This window comes from Dama dama, chromosome 9, assembly GCF_033118175.1.
Source record: "Dama dama isolate Ldn47 chromosome 9, ASM3311817v1, whole genome shotgun sequence".
Taxonomy (NCBI): domain Eukaryota; kingdom Metazoa; phylum Chordata; class Mammalia; order Artiodactyla; family Cervidae; genus Dama; species Dama dama.
In genome coordinates this window covers 41,108,337-41,130,707 of record NC_083689.1, presented here as the reverse complement: position 1 = coordinate 41,130,707, position 22,371 = coordinate 41,108,337, and the positions used below count along the sequence as shown (strand labels likewise).

Sequence of the window (22,371 nt, the reverse complement as noted above, 5' to 3'; positions counted from 1 at the left end):
AATGTAAAGTCACACAGGAAAAAGGAAGCATTTTTCTGATACCCCAAGTAGTAGAAAACGAAAATGTATATTCTATTTTAAACCTCATAGTGACAATGAGGCAGATATCAATTACTATCTCTCTGTTTTAGGTGTAGAATCTGAGGCTCAGAAACAGGAAGTGAGCTGGTCAAATGCCAAACAGAGCCACGTCCTCTTTTCACTACATCACAACACAGAAAAACAAATAAAAACATCAGCCTTTAGTATCCATAACTATACTCAACCTCAACACAATTAGTGACCTTACCCTCTCATTCAGTAAGGGGATTCTGCTCATAAACTCTCACCAGGCAACGTTGCTCACAACACCTTTACATTATAATTCAACTAACAGAAGATGCCTCAATCTCTTCAAAAAAGACATCTGTTCTCCTCACTGTACTTCTTTATCTGAGTCAAAATTAATCAATACTGTTAAGAGACAAGTCATTAACGGTTAGTACTAAACTTGTGTCAGCTCAAGTTTAAAACAAAGATGCCCTCAGAAAACTCAGTAAAACAACGTGTATAGCCTTCTGCAATTTAAAAAAAAAGAGCAAGTTTTACTCAATCTAACTTTATATGTCCTCGTGTACCTTAAAAAAAAAAAAAAGCAATGCTTTTTGCCATACCTAAGTGATTTCCTCAAGATAACAAGAAGACTAGAATATGTGGCCATCTATTCTAGTGTCTTTTTCCCAAGGCTATGTCTTTCCAGTCTTAATACTCTACACCACCAGCCCTTTCATACAATGGAGAGGCCCAGGATGCAAGAATTTTGGTACAAGCTGTAATGATCTACAAACCTCATATCTTGATTATTTTGAAGCAAATCCCCAGATATATTTTCCTTCATGATACTTCAGTATATACCTCTAAAGGAACATTTAATTAACATTTAGTATCTATTAATAGACTATTCTAAACAACAGAAATAGTTTCAAGACAGCCCAAACACAGGTGGACTGGCTTCCTTCCCCCTTGCCCTCCTCCACTTGTGACACCGAATTTTTTCCCCCTGGAACAACATATTTTACATTTACTGGTTTAGGTGATCTCTCCCTCTGGACTTCTCAAAATCCTTCTGCTGAAACTCCATCCAAAAAGTAGTTTCAATTGTGTTCCTCAGAGAGTGTATCTTGAAGAGTCCCTCAGGGTCTGCCCAAGAGAGGAAGAAGAAAATATGCCTTTTCTCCATCCCAAATTAAAGCAGCTCCATCTTTTTTCTGTTCTATACTGATGTTCTAGATGAGATTCCATTTCAAACATATGATATTGATTATATGAGGAAATTTTTTTAAATGACATAAATTAACTTATTTACAAAACAGATTCAGACAGAGCCTTACATTACAAATTTATGGTTATGGGGGTTGGGGGACAGATCAACAGGAACTCTGGAATTCACATGTAAACACTACTATATTTAAAAAAAACAGGCAACTCTCTGGCGGTCCAGTGGTTAGGACTCTGTGCTCTCATTGTGGGGGACCCAGGGTTCAAACCCTGGTGTGGGAACTAAGATATCCCACAAGCTGTGTGATGCAGCCAAAAGAAAAAAGAAAACAGATAACCAACAAGGAGTTACTGTATAGCAGAAGGAACTCTGCTCAGTACTCTGTAATAGTCTAGATGAGCTGAATCTTAGCATTGTTAATCTACTGTACCCCAACACAAAATAAAAATTCTAAAAAAAACCTAGCTATTAAAATATTTCTACACTAAAAAAAGTAAGTGTGCGCCACCATTATTAAAAAAAAAATGGGGTGAATAGTATATGCATTTGCTTACATATGTATAAAATATCTCAAAGGATAACATATAAGAACTGATAAACTGATTTAACAGGGACAGAAACTGGCTGATTTAAATACTTTTCACTATAAATCTTTTACAGCATATAAGGTTGTAAAATGCCACTTTCAAGCAGGAAACAAAAAAGAATGGCTCTAAAATCTTAACTGAAACAAATAATTTATTTAGAAGGCATCATGAGATAGAGTATCTGGGCATTGATATAAAGAGTTTCCTCTCACCATAGTCAATGTGAGTACACAATCTATCTCTGAATTAAAAAAAGAAAGGAAATCTGAAAGGCAGATCTTCAGGATGCCCAGGATTCAGTCATAAGCTCACAGACTTTGCACACTTACTAAATAACTGCAGTTCCTTTTAGCCTTTGCGCAAGCTGGTTCCTCTGCCTAAAATGGTCTTTCAGTTCCTTTCTCCCCTATAAAAAGAATGAAATAATGCTATCTGCAGTAACATGAAAGGACCCAGAGATTATCTTACTAGTGAAGCCAAAAAAACAATCATATCATGTACATGTGGGATCTAAAAAGCTGATACAAATGAACTTATTTACAAAACAGAAACAGAGTCAGACACAGAAAACAAATTTATGGTTACCAAAGGGGAAAGAGAAGTGGAGATAAATTAGGAGTTTGGAATTAAAATATACACACTACTATGTCTAAAATAAATAACCAACAAGGACCTGTTGTACAGCACATGGAACCATGTTGTAATAACCTATAATGGAAAAGTATCTAAAAAAAGAATACATATATAACTAAGTCACTCTGCTGTACACATTAAACTAACACAACAGTGTAACCATATTTCAATAAAAAACTTTTAAAAAAAAGATACTAACACATTCAAAGAAAAAAGAAAATTCATTTCTCCCACTCTCACCACTACCCTCCCAAATCCCTTTTATGTCCCAGTTAATTCTTTCTTAATCTTTGGATTCCCAGTCTCCACATTCTTAGGGAAAACTCCCTAAGCAAGCACCAAAGTATATCAAGTCTTCCTGGGATGCAAGCTCCAAGTTTCCTGTACTTTTCCTCTCCCCCTCCCCGTTTTTTTCTTTGGGGGGGGGGGGGGGTTGCCGCCAGGACGGGGGTTGCACAGTGTGGCTTGTAGGATCTTAGTTCCTGGACTAAGGATCAAACCCAGGCCCCTGGGAGTGACAGCACAGAGTCTGAACCACTGGACTGCCAGGGAATTCCCTACTTCTCTTCCTAATCCTCAGTTTAACAGTAGTTACGTTAAGTATCGTGGAGTATCCAGTTTAATGTTAGCCTTCCCCACAGTACTCAAAGGAGGGTCACTATATTCCCAGTACTTAAAACAGTGTCTGGCATATTGTTAATGCTCAATATTTGTTGAATAATGAATGAATAAATGAAAGATAAAAAAAAACTTAATGAGATAGTGTAAAGTTTGTATCTTCCATTTCACTCCCTGCAACATAAAGCAGCTTTAAGTCCTACTTACATGTAAATGGGAAAACAACAGCTGCATGCACAGAGGTGCAAAGTACCTGCTAAAGTGTCACACTCATTTAAAAACCACAGCCAATGGGCATTTTCTCCTCTGGCTGCCAGTAGTCTACTTGGAATATTCCAGAAATTTAACTAGTCCCCTTCAGTGGTATATGGTTTGATTCCCACCAGAAGAAGAAATAAAAATACAAAGAGCTGTTGAGAAAAGAAAGCTACAGCATGTGCTGAAAGGACCCTGATACAAACAGGAATGAACCAGAAAACAAGTTTCACAGTTTATCCATGTAGATTCTCAATGCTAAACCTGTTGGATTTATGAAAATGATGTATCTGAAGTTTCTAGTGAAGAAATAGGCTCAAACACCAACTCAAATGATGAAAAGCCCACAGGTCTTAAATCTACCGAAGTTAAGTAAATACGCTGAGCTAATCGGTGACCCACATAACTTGAAAATCCAATGTTTGTGGATCAGTATTTGAATCTTTAAAGAAAAACTTTGATCCTTTAGAAACTGGGACCAACTTGATTCCTACGTTTAGAGGAAAAAACATTTCTGAAAACCTTCAACCATGTACCAAGATCTTTTACATGTAATATAATGGAATCATAAAAAATGCTAATAGGTGGGGTATGAACCTCCATTTACTGAGAAACCCAAAACAGAAAATTTCCAATGGGACATCATTAATTGCTGAGCTCAATTCTGACTGATTCCCAAAGTCTGGGTATCTACCATCTTGCTCTCTGCAAAGTCTGGGCCTGGACTCTGAACTAAGATCTAGAGTTAAAAGAAAAACCTGAGCATATCACCAGAGGGGGAAACCAACTTTTTTTTTTTTAACTTTTCTAAGTTATTATAAACTCTTCCAACACAATCCTTTCATATTCATACAGTACTAATCAGGAAAAGTAATGACAAAACCTATTTTAAACATTTCAGGTAAAATGTAGACAGTATTCAGAATTTGCAATCATAAAATCTAAAAGAACAATTTAGTTTTTAACACTTCAATTTCGAAATACTGTTTGAAGACACTAAAATGAAGAAAAGGTAGAATTTTCTAATTTGAATGTTTCACATCACAAATAAGCTTTACTGTAAAATGCAGACAGGATGTATCACTTGCCATTCTAGAGATATTTTTAGAGTTTTACCTTGTGTATTATTAAGTGACATATATCCTTTTCCATGTGGTTTAAATAATATACTATACATATCATAGACAAAGCTTTAACATTATTTGCCCTTCCAAGAATAACCTCTGAATAAGACTTTTTAAATACTATTACTTCCAATAACGTAAATGCAATTCAAGTTATCTTTCTACTGACCATGGAAAATTAACCCTCGTCTTTTGTGATCACATAGTTGATAACACAGCCCCAAAACAAAATCAATGAAGTAATATATATGTACAATCTACACTTTGGTGAGTTAAAAGATGGTAACAGTTTTGGCCAGTAGTACTTTCTTTGAATGTATGATAATTTCCTAAAACTGATTCAGTCTCTGGCAAGTCCCTACTTATCTTAATTTACATCTCTAAAATACACATCTAGGTTTAATCTCTTTCCTCTCTGAGGATCAAGAATGAGAAATGACTTAGATATTTCTCTAACAGAATATTCATTCTTTCCTCCTAAAAATATTTGTTGCTTACCTACTTATAAGAAACTGTAGCATGACTCAAAGATACAAAATAAAGACAACACAATCCCAAGCTTGAAGTTGTAAGTTTACTGGGGGGATACAGGACAGAACAATAATCAAAACGTATATGAAAAATGCTGTAACAGTATTACAGGAACACAGAACTTTTTATCCACCTTTCTGAAAACCAAGGAAGAGTAATAAGAGAGTAAGAAGTGCTAACCAAGTAACAATATGAGTATCAGACTACCTATAAACATCTTTCCCATTAACCAGAAAAGTTATATTTGTAGTTAATTTAACTAATGAATTAGTTTTAATTCATTAAAACTTAAAATATGAGATGTGTTTATGAACAATATTTTGACATCACACACCAGAATTTGTAAACAAGTATGGTCCTTACAAGACCATTTAGAATAGTTCTCAGGATTACTTACAGAGGAGAGTGATAACTTTTTCTGTTAACATCCAAACAGTAAATATTTCATACAATCTTTTTCCCAATCACTCATCTCTTCCATTATAGCACAAAGGTAGCCACAGACAACACATAAAAGACCCATGTTTCAACAGAACTTTTTGGTCACTGAAATTTTAATTTTGTATCATTTTAACATGTTACATAATATTTTCTTTTTGATTTGATCCCATTCAAAAACAAAAAAACTATTTTTGGCTGGTGGGCTGTTACAAACACAGGTGGTAGACAGATTTATCTGTAGTTTATAAAAAACTACTACTAACAAGTCAACTCTACATGCCACATGATAAAACTCTTTCATGTTAATTACAAATTACAGGCAGAACCTAAACTACTATCCATCAGTTTAACTTCTTCACCAGATTCCATCCTTACTTGATTTTCCCTAATAAAAGCAAGGTCTGGGGGACTTCTCCAGTGGTTAAGACTCCCCACTTCCACTGCAGGGGGTACAGATTCGATCCCTGGTCAGGGAACTAGGATCCCACATGCTGTGAGGTGTTGCCAAAAAGAGAAAAACAAGGCCCAACAATGATTACAAAAAATAAGCTCCCAAAATACTTTGCACAAAGGCTGTAACAGTCAAATGTGTCTCAAAGACATCAGAAGAAATGAATGAACAGGCAACTTTAAAGGCCAGTCCCTCCACAAAAATTACAACTCAACAGGGGAAAGAAAAACTACCACAACTACAGAACCATTATGAACAATGAAAAAGGTCTGCAACAGTCAAGCAAAAGATTAATCAAGAAAAGGGGCGAGCATGCCAGCTTTTTATACTCAGCACCTGTAGGACATCCAAGTAGACAACGGGTGCCCCGAAGTCTGGGACAGGTCTGGCCTTAGCAGTTGTGGGCTGTGTGGGAGTACGCAAACGGAGGCTGGGCCAGGGTCTAAGCTGCTTCCTTAGTTCCCACACTGCAGTTACTCCGGTCCTGGTACCAGACTTCACTGGACCTAAGCTGGTGGATACCCACCGGTAGTTTTGTAAACGCAGTGCCTAAGGGACACCAGGGCCGACAACCAGCATTCCCACAGCTGAACCAGGGATGAGGACAGTGACAGCAGCCCTGTACTTCATGAGCTTACACAGTAGGTTTCAGGTGACCACAGAGCACACGCCCCAGTGACAGCTCCAGCAGAGGAAGAGTCAATGGCTCCTCCACCAACGGGAATGCTCCACCCCATCTACCTCATACCCAGCTCAGAAACCGAGGGCTTCCACTCCTCCAACCATGGGCTTCCCTGATAGCTCAGCTGGTAAAGAATCCACCTGCAATGCAGGAGACCTCGGTCAATTCCTGGGTTGGGAAGATCTGCTGGAGAAGGGATAGGCTATCCACTCCAGTATTCCTGGGCTTCCTGTGGCTCAGATGGTAAAGAATCCGACTGCAATGCAGGAGACCAGGGTTTGATCCCTGGGTTGGGAAGATCCCCTGGAGAAGGGAAAGGCTACCCACTCCAGTATTCTGCCCTGGAGAATTCCATGGACTGTACAGTCCAGGTGGTCACAAAGAGTAGGACACGACTGAGTGATTTTCACTCCTACAATTAAGGAGCAGACTCTGCCCATAACAAGGCTATGACAACCACAGAGCAAAGAGGTGGCCATGCTCAACTTCCAGTGCAGGCTCTGGTCACAACACCAGGTACACCCCTTTATCAAGGGGATAAAAGTCAGCACACACTGAGGAAAGGGGTAGCAGGCGTCCATACTAAAAACAGCCCTCACACCAAAACTGTTAAAACTTGGAGGCTACAAGGGATGCTCCCACATAAAAAGACCCCTCTAAGACCACAGCAGAAACTGTTTTTCCTAAACTCATAGAGTAAGAAATATAAGTAAAATAGAAAAGCAAAGTAACCACTACCAATTAAAAGATCAAGAGAATTCCCCTGAAAGAACAAACCATGAAACAAATCTCGTCAGTTTAAGACACCAAGTTCAAAAAGGAGGCAATGAATATAATCAAGGAATTAAGAAAGGCTATCAATAGAAATGTGGACTACTGTAAAAAGAAACTAGACACTAGAAAGGGAAGCCAAGAAAAATTAGGAAACTCATTTGCTGAGACAAAACCCAAGCTACAGGCAATAAATAGCAGACTGAATAATGCAGAAGAATGAATATGTGATCTGGAAGACAGAATAATGGAAATTATCCAATCAGAACAGGAGGCAGAAAGTCAAATGGAAAAAAGAAAACTGAAAGCAATACAAGAAACCTATGGGATATATATATATATAGTATTTATGGGGGAGATAAATATATATATATATATACACACACACACACACATATATATATAATATAGTGTGCCAATCCACACATAATTAGGATTCCAGAAAGAGAAGAAACAAATTAAAAATGTATTTGAAGAAATCATAGCTAAACATTTCGCAAACCTCACAAACAAAAAAGATAATCCAGGTAAGGAAGCATAGCGGGTCCCAAACAAGTTGAATCCAAAACAGACCTATACCAAGACATATTATAATTAAAACAACAAAAGTTAAAGAGAGTATGGATTCTCCAATGCAGCAACAGGAAAACAAAAGTTAACTGTAAGAGAAACCCTGTAAGGCTATCAGCTGATTCTCTACAGAAATGCTGCAGGCCAGAAGTGGCAAGACACAACCAAGGTACTGACAGGGAGAAATCTGCACCCTACAATACTCTACCCAGCAAGATTATCATTTAGAATTTAGGGAGCGAGAAAGAATTTCTCACACAAGCAAAAACTGAAAGAATACAAGACTAAACCTATTCTAAAAGAAATACTGAAGTTTTCTCTAAATAAAAAAAGGAAAAAAAATCAAGCAGCTATAATAAAGAGAAAATCACAATTCTCAAGTAAATCACTTAAATAAGCCAGTATACAAATTAAAAGAAAAAATAAATTTTTCTGAAAGTTACAACCATATGAACAACAACAAAAGAACAGCAAAAGAATAAACACAAAGATGTAAAAGAGGACATCAAAATCATAAAATGCGGAGAGTAAAAAAAAACAGATTTTTTTTTTAGGAGTGTGTTTGAGCCTATATGACTATTAGTCTAAAGCAAAGAAACATCATGGTAATGGGTTAACATACTTGAAACCACAAATCAAAAACATACAACAGACTCACAAAAAAACCAAAATGAGAACACAAGCATAACACAAAGAAAATCATCAAACCACAAAAGGAAAAAGGAAAGAACAAAAAAGAAATACGAACTCAAAAGTAAAGCAAGGATTAAAATGGCAATAAAAACATCTCTATCAATAATCACTTTAAATGTCAATGAACTAAATGCTCCAATCAAAAGACATGGAGTAGGGAAAAGTGGTCCAGTGGCTGGGACTCTGCCAAGGGCGCAAGTTTGATCCCTGGTCAGGGAACTAAGGTCCCACAAGCCACTTAGAGCAGCCAGAAAAAGAAGAGAGGGAGAGAGACCCAATTTAGGGCAAAGGAAACACACAGACGCAAAGAGAGGGGCTGGAAAAAAATGGAATGCATGAAAACAAAGCAGGGGTGGTGATATTCATATCAGATAAAACAAAGGCCATAAAGAAAATGATAGAAGGATAACACAAGGAGAGGGAATTACACCCATCAGCATGCATCCCATACAGGAACACCAAACACTCTAAACAGTGACAGAGAGAGACTGGTGGGAATACAATACTAGCATACTTTAATGCCCCACTTATATCAATGGATGGAGCTTCTAGACAGAAAATCAGTAAGGCAACAGAGATCCTAAATGGTACAACAGAACAGTTAGACTTACTTGAAATTTTCAGGAAATTACATCCAAAGGAAAAAAAAAAACCCACCAGAACACACATTCTTATCAAGTACATATTGAACATTCTCTACAGCACAAAACAAGCCTCAACAAATTTAAGAATACAGATATTATTTCAAGCATCTTTCTGACCACAAAGGCATAAAGAGTATAAATCAATCACAGAAAAAGAGAAAAAAAAAAAGATTACATGGAGACTAACCAACATGTTCCTATAAAACTAATGGGTCAACAATGAAATCAAACAGAAAATTTTAAAAATACTTTGAGATAAATGAAAATGAAAACACAGCAACACAATATCTATGGGATGTAGCAAAAGCAGTTCTTAGAGATAAGTTCACAGAAATATAGGCCTTCCTCAAAAAACAAGAAAAATATCAAATAACGTAAGCTACCATCTAAAAGAATCAGAAAAAAGAACGAACAAACGAAACCTAAAAGTCAATAGAAAGAGATAATAAAGATCAGGTAGGAAATAAAAGAGATTTTTAAAACAATTGGGGGGGGGGGGTGGATAAAAATCAATGAAGCCAATAGCTAGTTCTTTGAAAGAGTAAACAAAATTGACAAACCTCTAGCCAGGCTCACCGAGAAAGGACCCAAATGAACAAAATAAGAAATGAAAAAAGAAAAATAACAATTGATACTGAAGAAATGCAAAAGGTCGTAAGAGAACACTATGAACAATTATATGTGAAAAAAATTCAACAACCTGTAAGTTTCTAGAAACATACAACCCACCAAAACTGAATCAAGAAGATGCACATAATTTAAACAGACCAATCACTATAAGTGAAATAGAATCAGTAATTCTAAAAAAATTTGAAAACCTCTCTACAAACACCAGCACAGAATCAGATGGCTTTCACAGTTCAATTCTACCAAACATACAAAGAACTGATACCAATTCTTCTCAAACCTCTTACAAAAGACTCAAGAGGGAAAACTCCCAGACAGTCTATGAGGCCACCATAACCCTGATACAAAAACTAGACAAAGACACTATCAAAAAAGAAATGCACAGGCCAATATCTTTGATGAATATTAATGCACAATTCTCAGTAATTTTAAATACTAGCAAACTGAATCTAACAACACCTTAAAAAGATCATACACCATGGACTTCCAATTCAAGATGGCAGAGTAGAAGGACATGTGCTCATCTCCTCCTGTGAAAACACCAAAATTGCAAAACTGCAACTAGCTCCTCCTCAACAGGAGGATGCTGGAACCCACCAAAAAAAGATACCCCTCAGCCAAAGACAAAGATGATGCCACAGTGAGATTGTAGGAGGGGCACAATCACAATAAAATCAAATCCCATACCCGCTGGATGGGTGACGCACAAATGGGAGAACAGTAATGGCAAAGTTCTCCAACTGCTGTGAAGGTTCTGAACCCCACATCAGACTTCCCAACCTGGGGATCCGACAAAGGGACTGGGAACTTCAAAGCCAGATCCATGGCTTTGAAGGACAGCGGGATTTGATTATAGGTCTTCCACAGGACTGGGGGAAACAGAGACTCCAGTCTTGGAGTGCACCAACAAGGTCTTTTGCACACCAAGACCCAGAGGAAAAGAGCAGTGACCCCACAAGAGACTGAACCAAAACACCTGCTAGTGCTGGAGGTCTCCTGTGGAGTGTGGTCGGCAGGGGCTCACCACAGGGCCAGGGACACTGGCAGCACCAGGCCAGGAAGGTCCCCCTTGGCATAAACCCTCTTGGAGTTCACCAGTTAATCCTACCATAGAGCCTAGGGCTGAGCTGCCTCAGGCCAAACAACTATCAGGGAGGGAGTACAATCCCAGCATCAGCAGATAATGGGATTAAAGCTTTACTGAGCAAGGTTCTGCCCACCAGAGTTTTTCCCATCACCCATCCCTCCATCAGGAAGCTTACACAAGTCTCTTAGCCTTATCCATCAGAAGGCAAACAGAAGCAGCAAGAAGCAGTCCCACAGAAAAAAATATATTTTTGTTTCTGTTACAGAAAATTAGACTACAGAAAACTAACCATGATGAAAAACAGAAAGTTACATCCCAGATGAAGGGACAAGATGTAACTCCAGAAAAACAACTAAATGGAGATAGGCAACCTTCCAGAAAAAGAATTCAGAATAAAGATAGTGAAGATGATCCAGGATGTTGGGAAAACAATGGAGAAGAAATGCTTACCAAAGACCTAGAAGAACTAAAGAACAAACAAACAGAGATGAATAATACACTAGAAGGAATCCATAGCAGAATAACTGAGGCAAAAGGATGGATAAATGACCTGGAGGACAGAATGGTGGAAATCACTGCCACAGAACAGAATGTAGAAAAAAGAATGAAGAGAAATGAAGACAACCTAAGAAACCTCTGGGGCAACATTAAATGCATGAACATTCACATTATAGGGGTCCCAGGAGGAGAAGAGAGACAGAAAGAACCTGAGAAAATATTTGAAGAGATAAGAGCTGAAAACTTTCCTAACATGGGAAAGGAAACAGTCAACCAAGTCCAGGAAGCAGAGTCCCGGGAAGGATAAACCCAAGGAGGAACACACCGAGACACATAGCAATCAAACTGACAAAAATTAAAGACAAAGATAAAACCAAGAATACTCTACCCAGCAAGACTCTTCTTCAGATTTGATGGAGAAATCAAAAGCTTTCCAGACAATCAAAAATTAAGAGAATTCAGCACCACCAAACCAGCTTTACAATAAATACTAAAAGAGCTTCTCTAGGCAGGAAACACAAGAGAAGGAAAAGACCTACAGAAAATAAACCCAAAACAATTAAGAAAACAGTAACAGATCATACATATCAATAATTAACTTAAATGTAAATGGATTAAACGCACCAATCGAAGACACAGACTGGCTGGGCAGATAAAGACACATACATGTGTGTACTTCCACTTACCACATCGTTCTGCTTGACTCTCCCTGGCCCCCCGCCATCAAGTTGTATGTAATTATTTTATATTGTTATTATTTTATATTGTTAAGTTAATCATGTTCCCATTATGGCTTGCAATTGTAATTATCTTTTATTTTTGTCTGGCTATTGATTGTGAAAACTGATGAACATCTTTTACTATTGTGATTGTGTAACTATTACTCACTTACTACTACTATATCATGATTGGTTTGGTGTGTGTAGTGTCTGACTCTTGCGACGCCATGGACTGGAGCCCTCCAGGCTCCTCTGTCCAGAGGATTTTCCAGGTAAGAATACTGGAGTGGGTTGCCATTTCTTTCTCTAGGGGATCTTCCTGACCCAAGGGTTGAACACAGGTCTCCTGCATTGCAGAGATTCTTTACTAATTGATCTACAGACCCCACACAGTGTATCATGATTGGTCAACAGAAAAATTATAGAATTCTCTATCACCAAAACTACCATTTAATAGAAAAACCTGTAATCACTTTATAAAATTCAGATGCATATCAGAATTATCTTCCAGTTTTTGAAAACTACAAATGCCCAGGTATTGCTTTTTTCCCTCCAGAGCTCCAGATATGTTTCTAATGGGCAGTCATATTTAAAAACAACTGGACTATATGATGATCTTTTATTACTTTTATCTAGTTTGTTTCACTCTATTTCATACTCAGTGTTTCCATTTCATTTAGTTTGTATTTTTCAATTTCTCCATCTCTTTCTTTTTTGATATTCTTTCTCAAGCCTTTATCAGTGTAGTAGAAAAGCTTCTGCATAATATACATAAATAAAATGTATAATATATAAATTTTAGAAAACAACTTTTGCCTAAAAAAGTTATGACATTTTGATTCCACCTATTTGACTTATTATGAATATAATATTAGATTTCTAATTTAAAAAAACAGATATGTAACAAGCAACAAAGGTTTACTGTGTAGCACAGGGAATTGTAGTGTCTTGTAATAACCTATAATAGAAAATTTCAAAAATAATATATGTGTATAACTGAATCACCCTGCTGTGCACCTGAAACACTGTAAGTCAACTATACTTCAATAAAATAATATGTATTTTAAAAAAAACTAAAAGAAAAAAATAAAAGGCTGCAAAATTAAAAAAAAGATCATACACCATGATGAAGCTGGATTCATCTCAAGGTCACAAGGATGGTTCAACATATACCAATCAGTAAATGTTACACATCACATCAACAAAAGAAAAAACAAAAACCATTTCAACATTATTTCAACAGATGCAGCGTGACAAAATTCAACTTTCATTCATGATAAAAACTCTTTACAAAAGTGGGACTAGAGGGCATATTAGGTTGGTGCAAAAGTAACTGAGGTTTTGTATTGCTGAACTTTGCTGTTTTATATTGGAATACACTCAAATAAATGTGGTTATGTTATATATCACTTTAGTGCACATTTCTCATCTTATATTTTTTGCTAATGACATATTATTTGCTATTTATTTTAGACTAGGGAAACGATGTTAGACAAAAGGCAAATTCAAGCAATTTTCTTATTCGAGTTTAAAATGGGCCAGAAAGCAGCTGAGACAACTCGCAACATCAACAATGCATCTGGCCCAGGAACTACTAACAACATACAATGCACTGGTGGTTCAAGAAGGTTTTGCAAAGGAGACAACTGGAAGTTGACAATGACCAGTTGAAAGAATCATCGAAGCTTATCCTCTTATAACAACACAAGAAGTTGACAAAGAACTCAATGTTGACCATCCTATGGTCATTCAGTATTTGAAGCAAACTGGAAAGGTGAAAAACCGCAATAAATAAGTGCCTCGTGAGCTGACTGGAAATTTTTAAAAAAATCGTCGTTTTGAAATGTCATCTTCTCTTATTGTATGCAACAACAACAAATCATTCATTTCTCAATCAGCTTGTGACATACAACAAAAAGTGGATTTTATATGCAACTTGGAGATGACCAGCTTTGTGGCTGGAGTGAGAAGAGGCTCCAAAGCCTTCCCAAAGCCAAAAACTTCCACCAAAAAAAGGTCATGGTCATTGCTTGATGGTCTGCTGCCTGTCTGATCCACTACAGCTTTCTAAATCCCAGTGAAACATTGCATCTGAGAAGTGCACTCAGCAAATTGAGATGCACCAAAAACTGACACTCAAGCAGTGGGCACTGGTCAACAATATGGGCCCAACTCTTCTCCACAAGAACACCTGACCGCACAGCACATAACCAATGCTTTGAAAGTTGAATGAATTGGGTTACAAAGTTTTGTCTCATCCACCGTAATCACCTGACCTCTTGCCAACTGACTACCACTTCCTGAAGTATCTCGACAATTTTTTGCAGGGAAAATGCTTCCACCAACTATCAGGCGGCAGAAAATGCTTTCCAAGAGTTCACTGAATCCCAAAGCACAAATTGTTAGGCTACAGGTATAAACAAACATATTCCTCTTAACATCTTACCTTAATGTAGCACATCGTCTATGTGCTCAGTTGCTCAGTCTTCTCCAACCCTTTGTTCCATGGACTCTACCCACCAGGCTCCTCTGCCCATGGAATTTTCCAGGCAAGGGTACTGGAGTGGATTGCCATTTCCTATGCCAATTGATGAGCCAATACTGCATTATTATTAAGTAGTTACATTAGAGGTTATACTAGAATTTACTCTTTGTATTATACATTATGTGGGATTTTACAGTTTATGATAAGGTACATGTGGATTCTTTGTCTTTTCCACTCAATTTTTCTGTAAACCTAAAACTGCTCAAAAAAATAAAACCTAATAATTGTTTAAAAGGGCTAAGAAAGTGGGGAGCAGTAAGTTTACTCTGAAAATTGCAACAAAAAATATAAACAAAAAATGAAAAGTTATAAACTGTAAAGTAAAATTTCTCCCTTAGAAATTTTCACGTATGAATAAAAATCACTTCCAAACACCAAAAAAATAAACAAAGAACTTTCTTCTTGTTGGCAAAAATGCACTGATTGTAATGGTTCCTATTTTGATTAATAAAGATGTGTTTGAGCCTAGTTATGATTGGAGAAGGAAATGGCAACCCACTCCAGTACTCTTGCCTGGAAAACTCCATGGACGGAGGAGCCTGGTAGGACTATAGTCCATGGGGTCACAAAGAGTTGGACACGACTGAGCGACTTCACTTTCACTTCTTTTCATGATTTAAAATTCATGGTTCAAAACTGCAATTACTTTTTCACCAACCTAATATCTCAACATAGTAAAATAAAATAATAAGTCATTTTATTTATCAACAAAATAAAAGTCATTTATGCCAAACCCACAGACAAGACAATACTCAGAGAAAAACTGAAAGCCTTCCTGTGAAAATCTGGAACAAGACAAGGATGCCCACTCTCAACACTTGTATTTAACATAGTGTTGAAAGTCCCAGCCACAACAATCAGACAAGAAAAAGAAGTAAAAAGTTTGCAAATTGGAAGGGAAGAGGTAAAATTGTCATTATATATAGATGACATAATACTACACATACTATTACAGAAAACATGAAAGACTCAACACAAAAACTACTAGAACTAATAAATGAATTCAGCAAGGTAGCAGGCTATAAGATTAACACACAAAGGTCAGCTGCATTTCTTTACACTAACAATGAAATATCAGAAAGGGAATGTAAAAAAAAAAAAAAATCCCTTTTTAAACTGCATCCAAAAATATTCTTAATAAACCTAACCAAGGAGGTAACTGAAAACTACAAAATATTAATAAAACTGATGATAATCCAAAGAAATGGTAAGATATCCCATTCTACTAGATTGGAAGAACACTGTTAAAATGGCCATACCACCAAAGGTATATACAGATTTGATGTGGTCCCTATCAAATTACCCGTGACATTTTTCAAAGAAATAGAATAATCTTAAAATTTATATGGAACCATTAAAGACCCAGAAATGCCAAAGCAATCCTGAGGAAAAAGAACAAAGCAAGAGGCGTCACCCTCCCAGACTTCGGATGATAATACCATAAAGTGAAAAAGCTCAGTCGGGTCCGACTCCTGTCACCCCATGGACTGTAGCCCACCAGGCTCCTCTGTCCATGGAATTTCCCAGGCAAGAATACTGGAGTGGGTTGCTATTTCCTTCTCCATAAAGCTAATCAACGGCATGGTATTAGAACAAAGACAGACATACTGATTAATGGAACAGAATAAAGAGCCCAGAAGTTATACCCACATACCTACAATCAATCTTCAACAAAGAGACAAGAATACACAATGGGAAAAGACAGGAGTCTCTTCCAGCAAGTGGTGTTGGAAAAGTTGGGCAGCCCCATGCAAATGAAGTCAGAAAACACCCTCACACCATCCACAAAAATAAATTCTAAATGGCTTAAAGACTTAAATATAAGACATGACACCATAAAACTCTTAGAAGAAAACAAAAGCAAAACATTTTCTCTGACATAAATCAATCAATGTTTTCTTAGGTCAGTCTCCCAAAGCAATAAAAATAAAAGCAAAAATAAACAAAAGGGGCCTAACCAAACTTACAAGCTTTTGTATAGCAAAGAAAACCATAAACAAAACAAAAAGATAACCCACAAACTGGGAGAAAAGATTTGCAAATGATGTGACTGACAAGGACTTAATTTCCAAAATATACAAACAGTTCATACAACTCAATAACAACAAAAAAACAACCTAATCAAAAAATGGGCTGAACACCTAAACAGTTATTTCTCCAAACACATACAAATGGTCAACAGGCACATGAAAAGATGCTCAACATTGCTAGTTATCAGAGAAATGCAAATCAAAACTACAATGAGGTACCACTTCACACTAGTCAGAATGGCCAACATTAAAAAGTCTACAAATAGGAGAAGGAAATGGCAACCCACTCCAGTGTTCTTGCCTGGAGAATCCCATGGATGGAGGAGCCTGGTAGGCTACAGTCCATGGGGTCGCAAAGAGTCGGACACGACTGAGCAACTTCACTGTGTCCTTTGGGCACTACAGTTTTATTCATAGAAGTCTTATATGATCTTGTTGAATAAATTCCAGGATACTTCATTAAAAAAAAAAAGTCTACAAATAACAAATGCTGGAAAGGGTGTGGAGAAAAGCGAACCCTTGTATACTGCTGGTGTGAATATAAACTGGTACAGCTACTATGTTAAACAGTATGGAGATTTCTCAAAAAACTAAAAATAGAGCTGCCGTATGATCCAGCATTCCCACTCCTGGGCATATATCCAGAGAAAAGTTCAATTAGAAAACATATATGCACCCCTATGTTCATAGCAGCATTATTTACAACAGCAAACACACGGAAATGACCTAAATGTCCATCAATAGAAGAATGGACAAAGGTGCAGGATACATATACAATGGAATTCTTCTTAGCTGTAAAAAAGAAAGAAACAATGCCATTTACAGCAATATGGATGGACCTAGATATTATCATACTAAGTAAAACAGATAGGAAAGAGAACAACAAATACCGTATGGTATCACCTACATGTGGAATCTAAAATATGACACAAATGAACTTATCTATGCAAGAGAAACAGACTCCTAGACAGCAGCAGACTTGCGGTCGCAGAGGGGAGAGGAGGCATGGCTTGGGAATTTGGGACGAGCAGACACAAACTATCATAGAGAGAATGGATAAACAACAAGGTCCTATCGTATAGCACAAGGAACCATATTTAATATACTGTAATAAACCATAACGGAAAAGAATACATACATGTATATTCAAGAGTATACACATGTACATGTAATTGAATCAATTGATTGTACAGTAGAAATTAACACAATAATGCTAACTGCCCAAGCAATATGTCTGCCTTCAATATGAGTTCAGGTGGATGGGCACTCCCCAATATTTCTGCCACCAGTTTTTATGACCCTCCCCCCGCACCCCTGCCTCCCCAAGAGACCCTCCAAGACTAGCAGGATCAATTACAGAAGTGAAGTTACCAGGGCCCAGAGACAAAGCAATTAGTTATTATTTAAAGGGTAGAGATGTTGGGAATGATGAAAGTTTTCACTCCAGTTAACAGTGATGGTTACATAGCAATATGGATGTAATTAACACCACCAAATTGCATACTCACATATGGAAAAATAATAAATACTTCTACAACAACAAAAAAGGGTAACCATCCAAAAAAATTCAATGTAACACACCATATTACAACAAAGGAGAGAATTCCCTGGCAGTCCCATGGTCAGGACTCAGTGCTCTCACTGCTGAGGTCCCAAGTTCAATCCCTGGGCAGGGAGCTAAGACCCCATAAGCTGCCAAGAATGGCCAAAAGAGAAAAACTGAGCAAAGAAAAGAACACACAGTTACCATTACATATACACAGAAAAACCATCTAACAAAATCTAACACCCTTTCATGATTAAAAAAAAAAACAACAACTGAACAAACTAAGAATAGAAGGGAATTTCCTTAACTTAATTCAGGATATTTATAAGAAACCCACGTTTCACATTATATTCCATGGCAAATGAAAAACTAAACGCTTTTCCCTTAAGATCAGGAAGAAGACCAAAATATTTTCGCAACTGCTTTTAACATTGTGTACTGTAAGTTCTGGCCAGGGTAATAAAGCAAGAAAAGAAAAAAAGGACATCTAAACGAGAACGGCAAAAGTAAAACTACCTCTATTTGCAGATGACATAACCCTATACACAGAAAATCCCTTATAATTCACACACACAACAGAAACACACATACGGGCACACAGAATACTAGTGCTAATAAATTCAGCAAAGTTGCAGGATATAACATTACCTCAACTATTACCTTTCTTTCTATACAGGAGCAATGAACATTTCAAATAAGAAACCGGAAAAAAATTTCACTTTACAACAGCATCCAAAGAATAACAGTGAAAGACTTGTACACTGAAAACTACAAGAGACTGCTGAAAAGAAATTAAAGACCTTTATGAAAAGACATCAATGTTCATTGATCAGAATTTTTAATTTTGTTACTATGGCAATACTCTCCAAAGTAATCCACATATTCCATTCACTCCCTATGAAAATTCCAAAGGACATTTTTGGAGAAATGGGCAAGCCAATTCTCTAATTCACACGGAACTGCAAGTAAACAAAATAGCCGAAATAATATTGGAAAAGATAAAGAAACAGAAGGACTCAGCCATCCTGAATTCAAAACTTACTACAAAGCTAAAGCAATCAAAGCAGTATGATTCTAGTGTAAGAGCAGAAATACAGATCAAAGGAATAAAATTTAGAGTCCAGAAATAAACTCTCACAAACATCTTCAGTAGACTTGACAGTGGCTCCAACACCATTAAATGGAGAAGGAACAGTCTCTTCTATATGCAACAATGGTCCTGCAACAATCTGATCACCACATTCAAAAGAATAAAGTTGGACTCCTTTCTCATTCCATATACAAAAATAACTCCAAGTGGATCACAGACTATCTGTTGCTATTTAGACGCTAAATCATGTCTCGTCTTTGCAACCCCATGGACTGTAGCCTGCAAGGCTCCCCTGTTCATGGGATTTTCCAGGCAAGAACACTGGAATGGGTTGCCAATTCCTTCTCCAGGGGATCTTGCAATCCAGAGATCAAACCCACATTACCTGCACTGGCAGGCAGATTCTCTACCACTGAGCCACCAAGGAAGCCTATTTAAGAACTGATATAAAACAAAGGGTTGTCTTCAAGACCTCCAACTGGGCAAAGGATTCTTAGATTTGATATCAAAACGATAAGCAACAACAAAAAAAGATAAATTACACTTCATCAAAATTAAAACTTGAGTCAATCAAATAACATTATCAAGAATATAACTGAAAAGACACATGTACCTCAGTATCCACTGCAGCACTATGTACAACAGCTAGGCCACAGAAGCAACCTAGATGTCCATTTGAAAGATGAAATGCATTTGAGTCAGTTCTCATGAGGTGGATGAACCTAGAGCCTACTATACAGAATGAAGTAAGTCAGAAAAATATGTATCATATATTAATGCATATACATGGAATCTATAATGATGGTACTGATGAACCTATTTGCAGGGCAGGAATGGAGACACAGACAGGGAGAACAGACTTACAGACACAGAGGTGGAGGGAGAAAGGAGTGGGATGAATGGAGAGGCTATCATGGAAACATATACACTACCCTATGTAAAACAGACAGCTAATGGGAATTTGCTCTATGACTCAGGGAACTCAAAATGGGGTTCTATAACAACCTAGAGGGGTGGGATGGGGTGGGAGGGAGGTTCAAGAAGAAGGGGACATATGTATACCTGTGTCTGATTCAGGTTGATGTATGGCAGAAAGCAATATAATATTGTAAAGCAAGTATCCTTCAATTAAAAATAAAAAAAAAATTTAAATAACATGAGAAGACAGCCTACCAACTGGGATAAAGTATTTGCAATTCATAACTGGTAAGAGCTTAATATCCTCTATATATAAAGAACTCTTAAAACTCATGAGGCAACAGTGGAAACAGTGTCAACTTTTATTTTTTTGGGCTCCAAAATCACTGCAGATGGTGACTGCAGCCATGAAATTAAAAGACGCTTACTCCATGGAAGGAAAGTTATGACCAACCTAGATAGCATATTAAAAAGCAGAGACATTACTTTGCCAACAAAGGTCTGTCTAGTCAAGGCTGTGGTTTTTCCAGTGGTCATGTATGGATGTGAGAGTTGGACTGTGAGGAAAGCTGAGCACCGAAAAATTGATGCTTTTGAACTGTGGTGTTGGAGAAGACTCTTGAGAATCCCTTGGACTGCAAGGAGATCCAACCAGTCCATCCTAAAGGAGAGCAGTCCTGGGTGTTCATTAGAAGGACTGATGCTGAAGCTGAACCTCCAATATTTTGGCCACCTCATGCAAAGAGCTGACTCATTGGAAAAGACCCTGATGCTGGGAGGGATCGGGGGCAGGAGGAGAAGGGGACGAAAGAGGATGAGATGGCTGGATGGCATCACCGACTCGACGGACATGAGTTTGAGTAAACTCTGGGAGTTGGTGATGGACAGGGAGGCCTGGCGTGCTGCAATTCATGGGGTCACGCATGAGTGGGACAAGACTGAGTGACTGAATTGAATATTAAAATGGGCAAAGAATGTGAACAGATATTTCTACAATGAAGGTATACAAATGGCCAACAAGCACATGAAAAGATGGTTAACATTACTAGTGAGTGAGGAAAAGAAAATCAATACTACATAAGATACCACTTCACACCCATTAGGATGGCCCTAATTTTAATAAGAAGAGGAAAATAAAGCACTGAATAGGCAAGAATATGAACAAATAAGAACTCTAGTACAGTGCTGGTGGAAATGTAAAAATGGTGCAACCACTGAAAAAGTTTAGCAGTGCCTCAAGAAGTTAAAATGTAAAATTACCACACAGCCCAGAAATTCTACTCCTAGGTATACAGTGAATATAAATGAAAAGTTATGTCCACAAAGAGACTAGTACACATATGTTTATAGCAGCGTTAATCAAAATAGCCAAAATGTGGGAAGAAACCAATGTCCATCAATGGAGAATGAAAAAAATGTGGTGTATAAAAGCAGCAGAGGATTCTTCAGTCATAAACAGGAATGAAGTTCTGGTGTACAGGCAGTATGGATAAACTATGAAAACTTTATGCTAAGCAGAAGCAGCCAGAAACAAAAAAAGTCACACATATGTGACTTCATTTATATAAAATATCCAGAATAAGCAAGACATAGAGACAGACTGCTGGGAGCTAAGACGAGAGGTGTATAGGAAATGACTTTAATGGTCATGGGATTTTCATTTCATTTGACTTGATGAAAATGCTATGGGAACTAGACAGAGGTAGTAGTTCTACAATGCTGTGAATATCTGTACTAAATGCCAATGACAGATAAACTTTAAAATAATTAATTTTATGCTATATTAATTTACATCAATTTTTATAAAAAGTAGGGAGAGACTACTGGGAGTATGCAAGGAAGCAGCTGTAATTTTCATAAATAATAATTTTCTTATTTGTGACATTTAATTTAAAAATTTTGGCATTACATGTGGATTCAAGCTCAGTATATATCCGAGAGAAAAAAAAAAACAAAACATAAGTGTCCACACAAAAACTTTCACATGAACCTTCACATTAGCATTTCAACAGCCAAACTGTGGAGATAAACCAAAGATCCATCAGCTGATGAA

At 37.2% G+C, this 22,371-nt stretch overlaps 1 protein-coding gene across 8 annotated transcripts in view; it reads right to left on the bottom strand.

Moving 5' to 3' along the window:
• NSD1 (nuclear receptor binding SET domain protein 1) overlaps window positions 1-22,371 on the bottom strand; it is a 145,255-nt gene that overhangs the window by 100,040 nt on the left and 22,844 nt on the right. The window contains exons 2-3 of one of the 8 annotated variants that reach the window (XM_061151012.1): window positions 2,175-2,251; window positions 1,059-1,179 (exon numbers count right to left, since the gene is read on the bottom strand). The exons of 6 other annotated variants lie outside the window; for them this stretch is intronic. The gene's annotated coding sequence lies outside the window, so the exon portion shown is untranslated. The remainder of the gene's footprint in view (window positions 1-1,058; window positions 1,180-2,174; window positions 2,252-22,371) is intronic. One more of the 8 variants, XM_061151013.1, reaches the window with a different exon arrangement.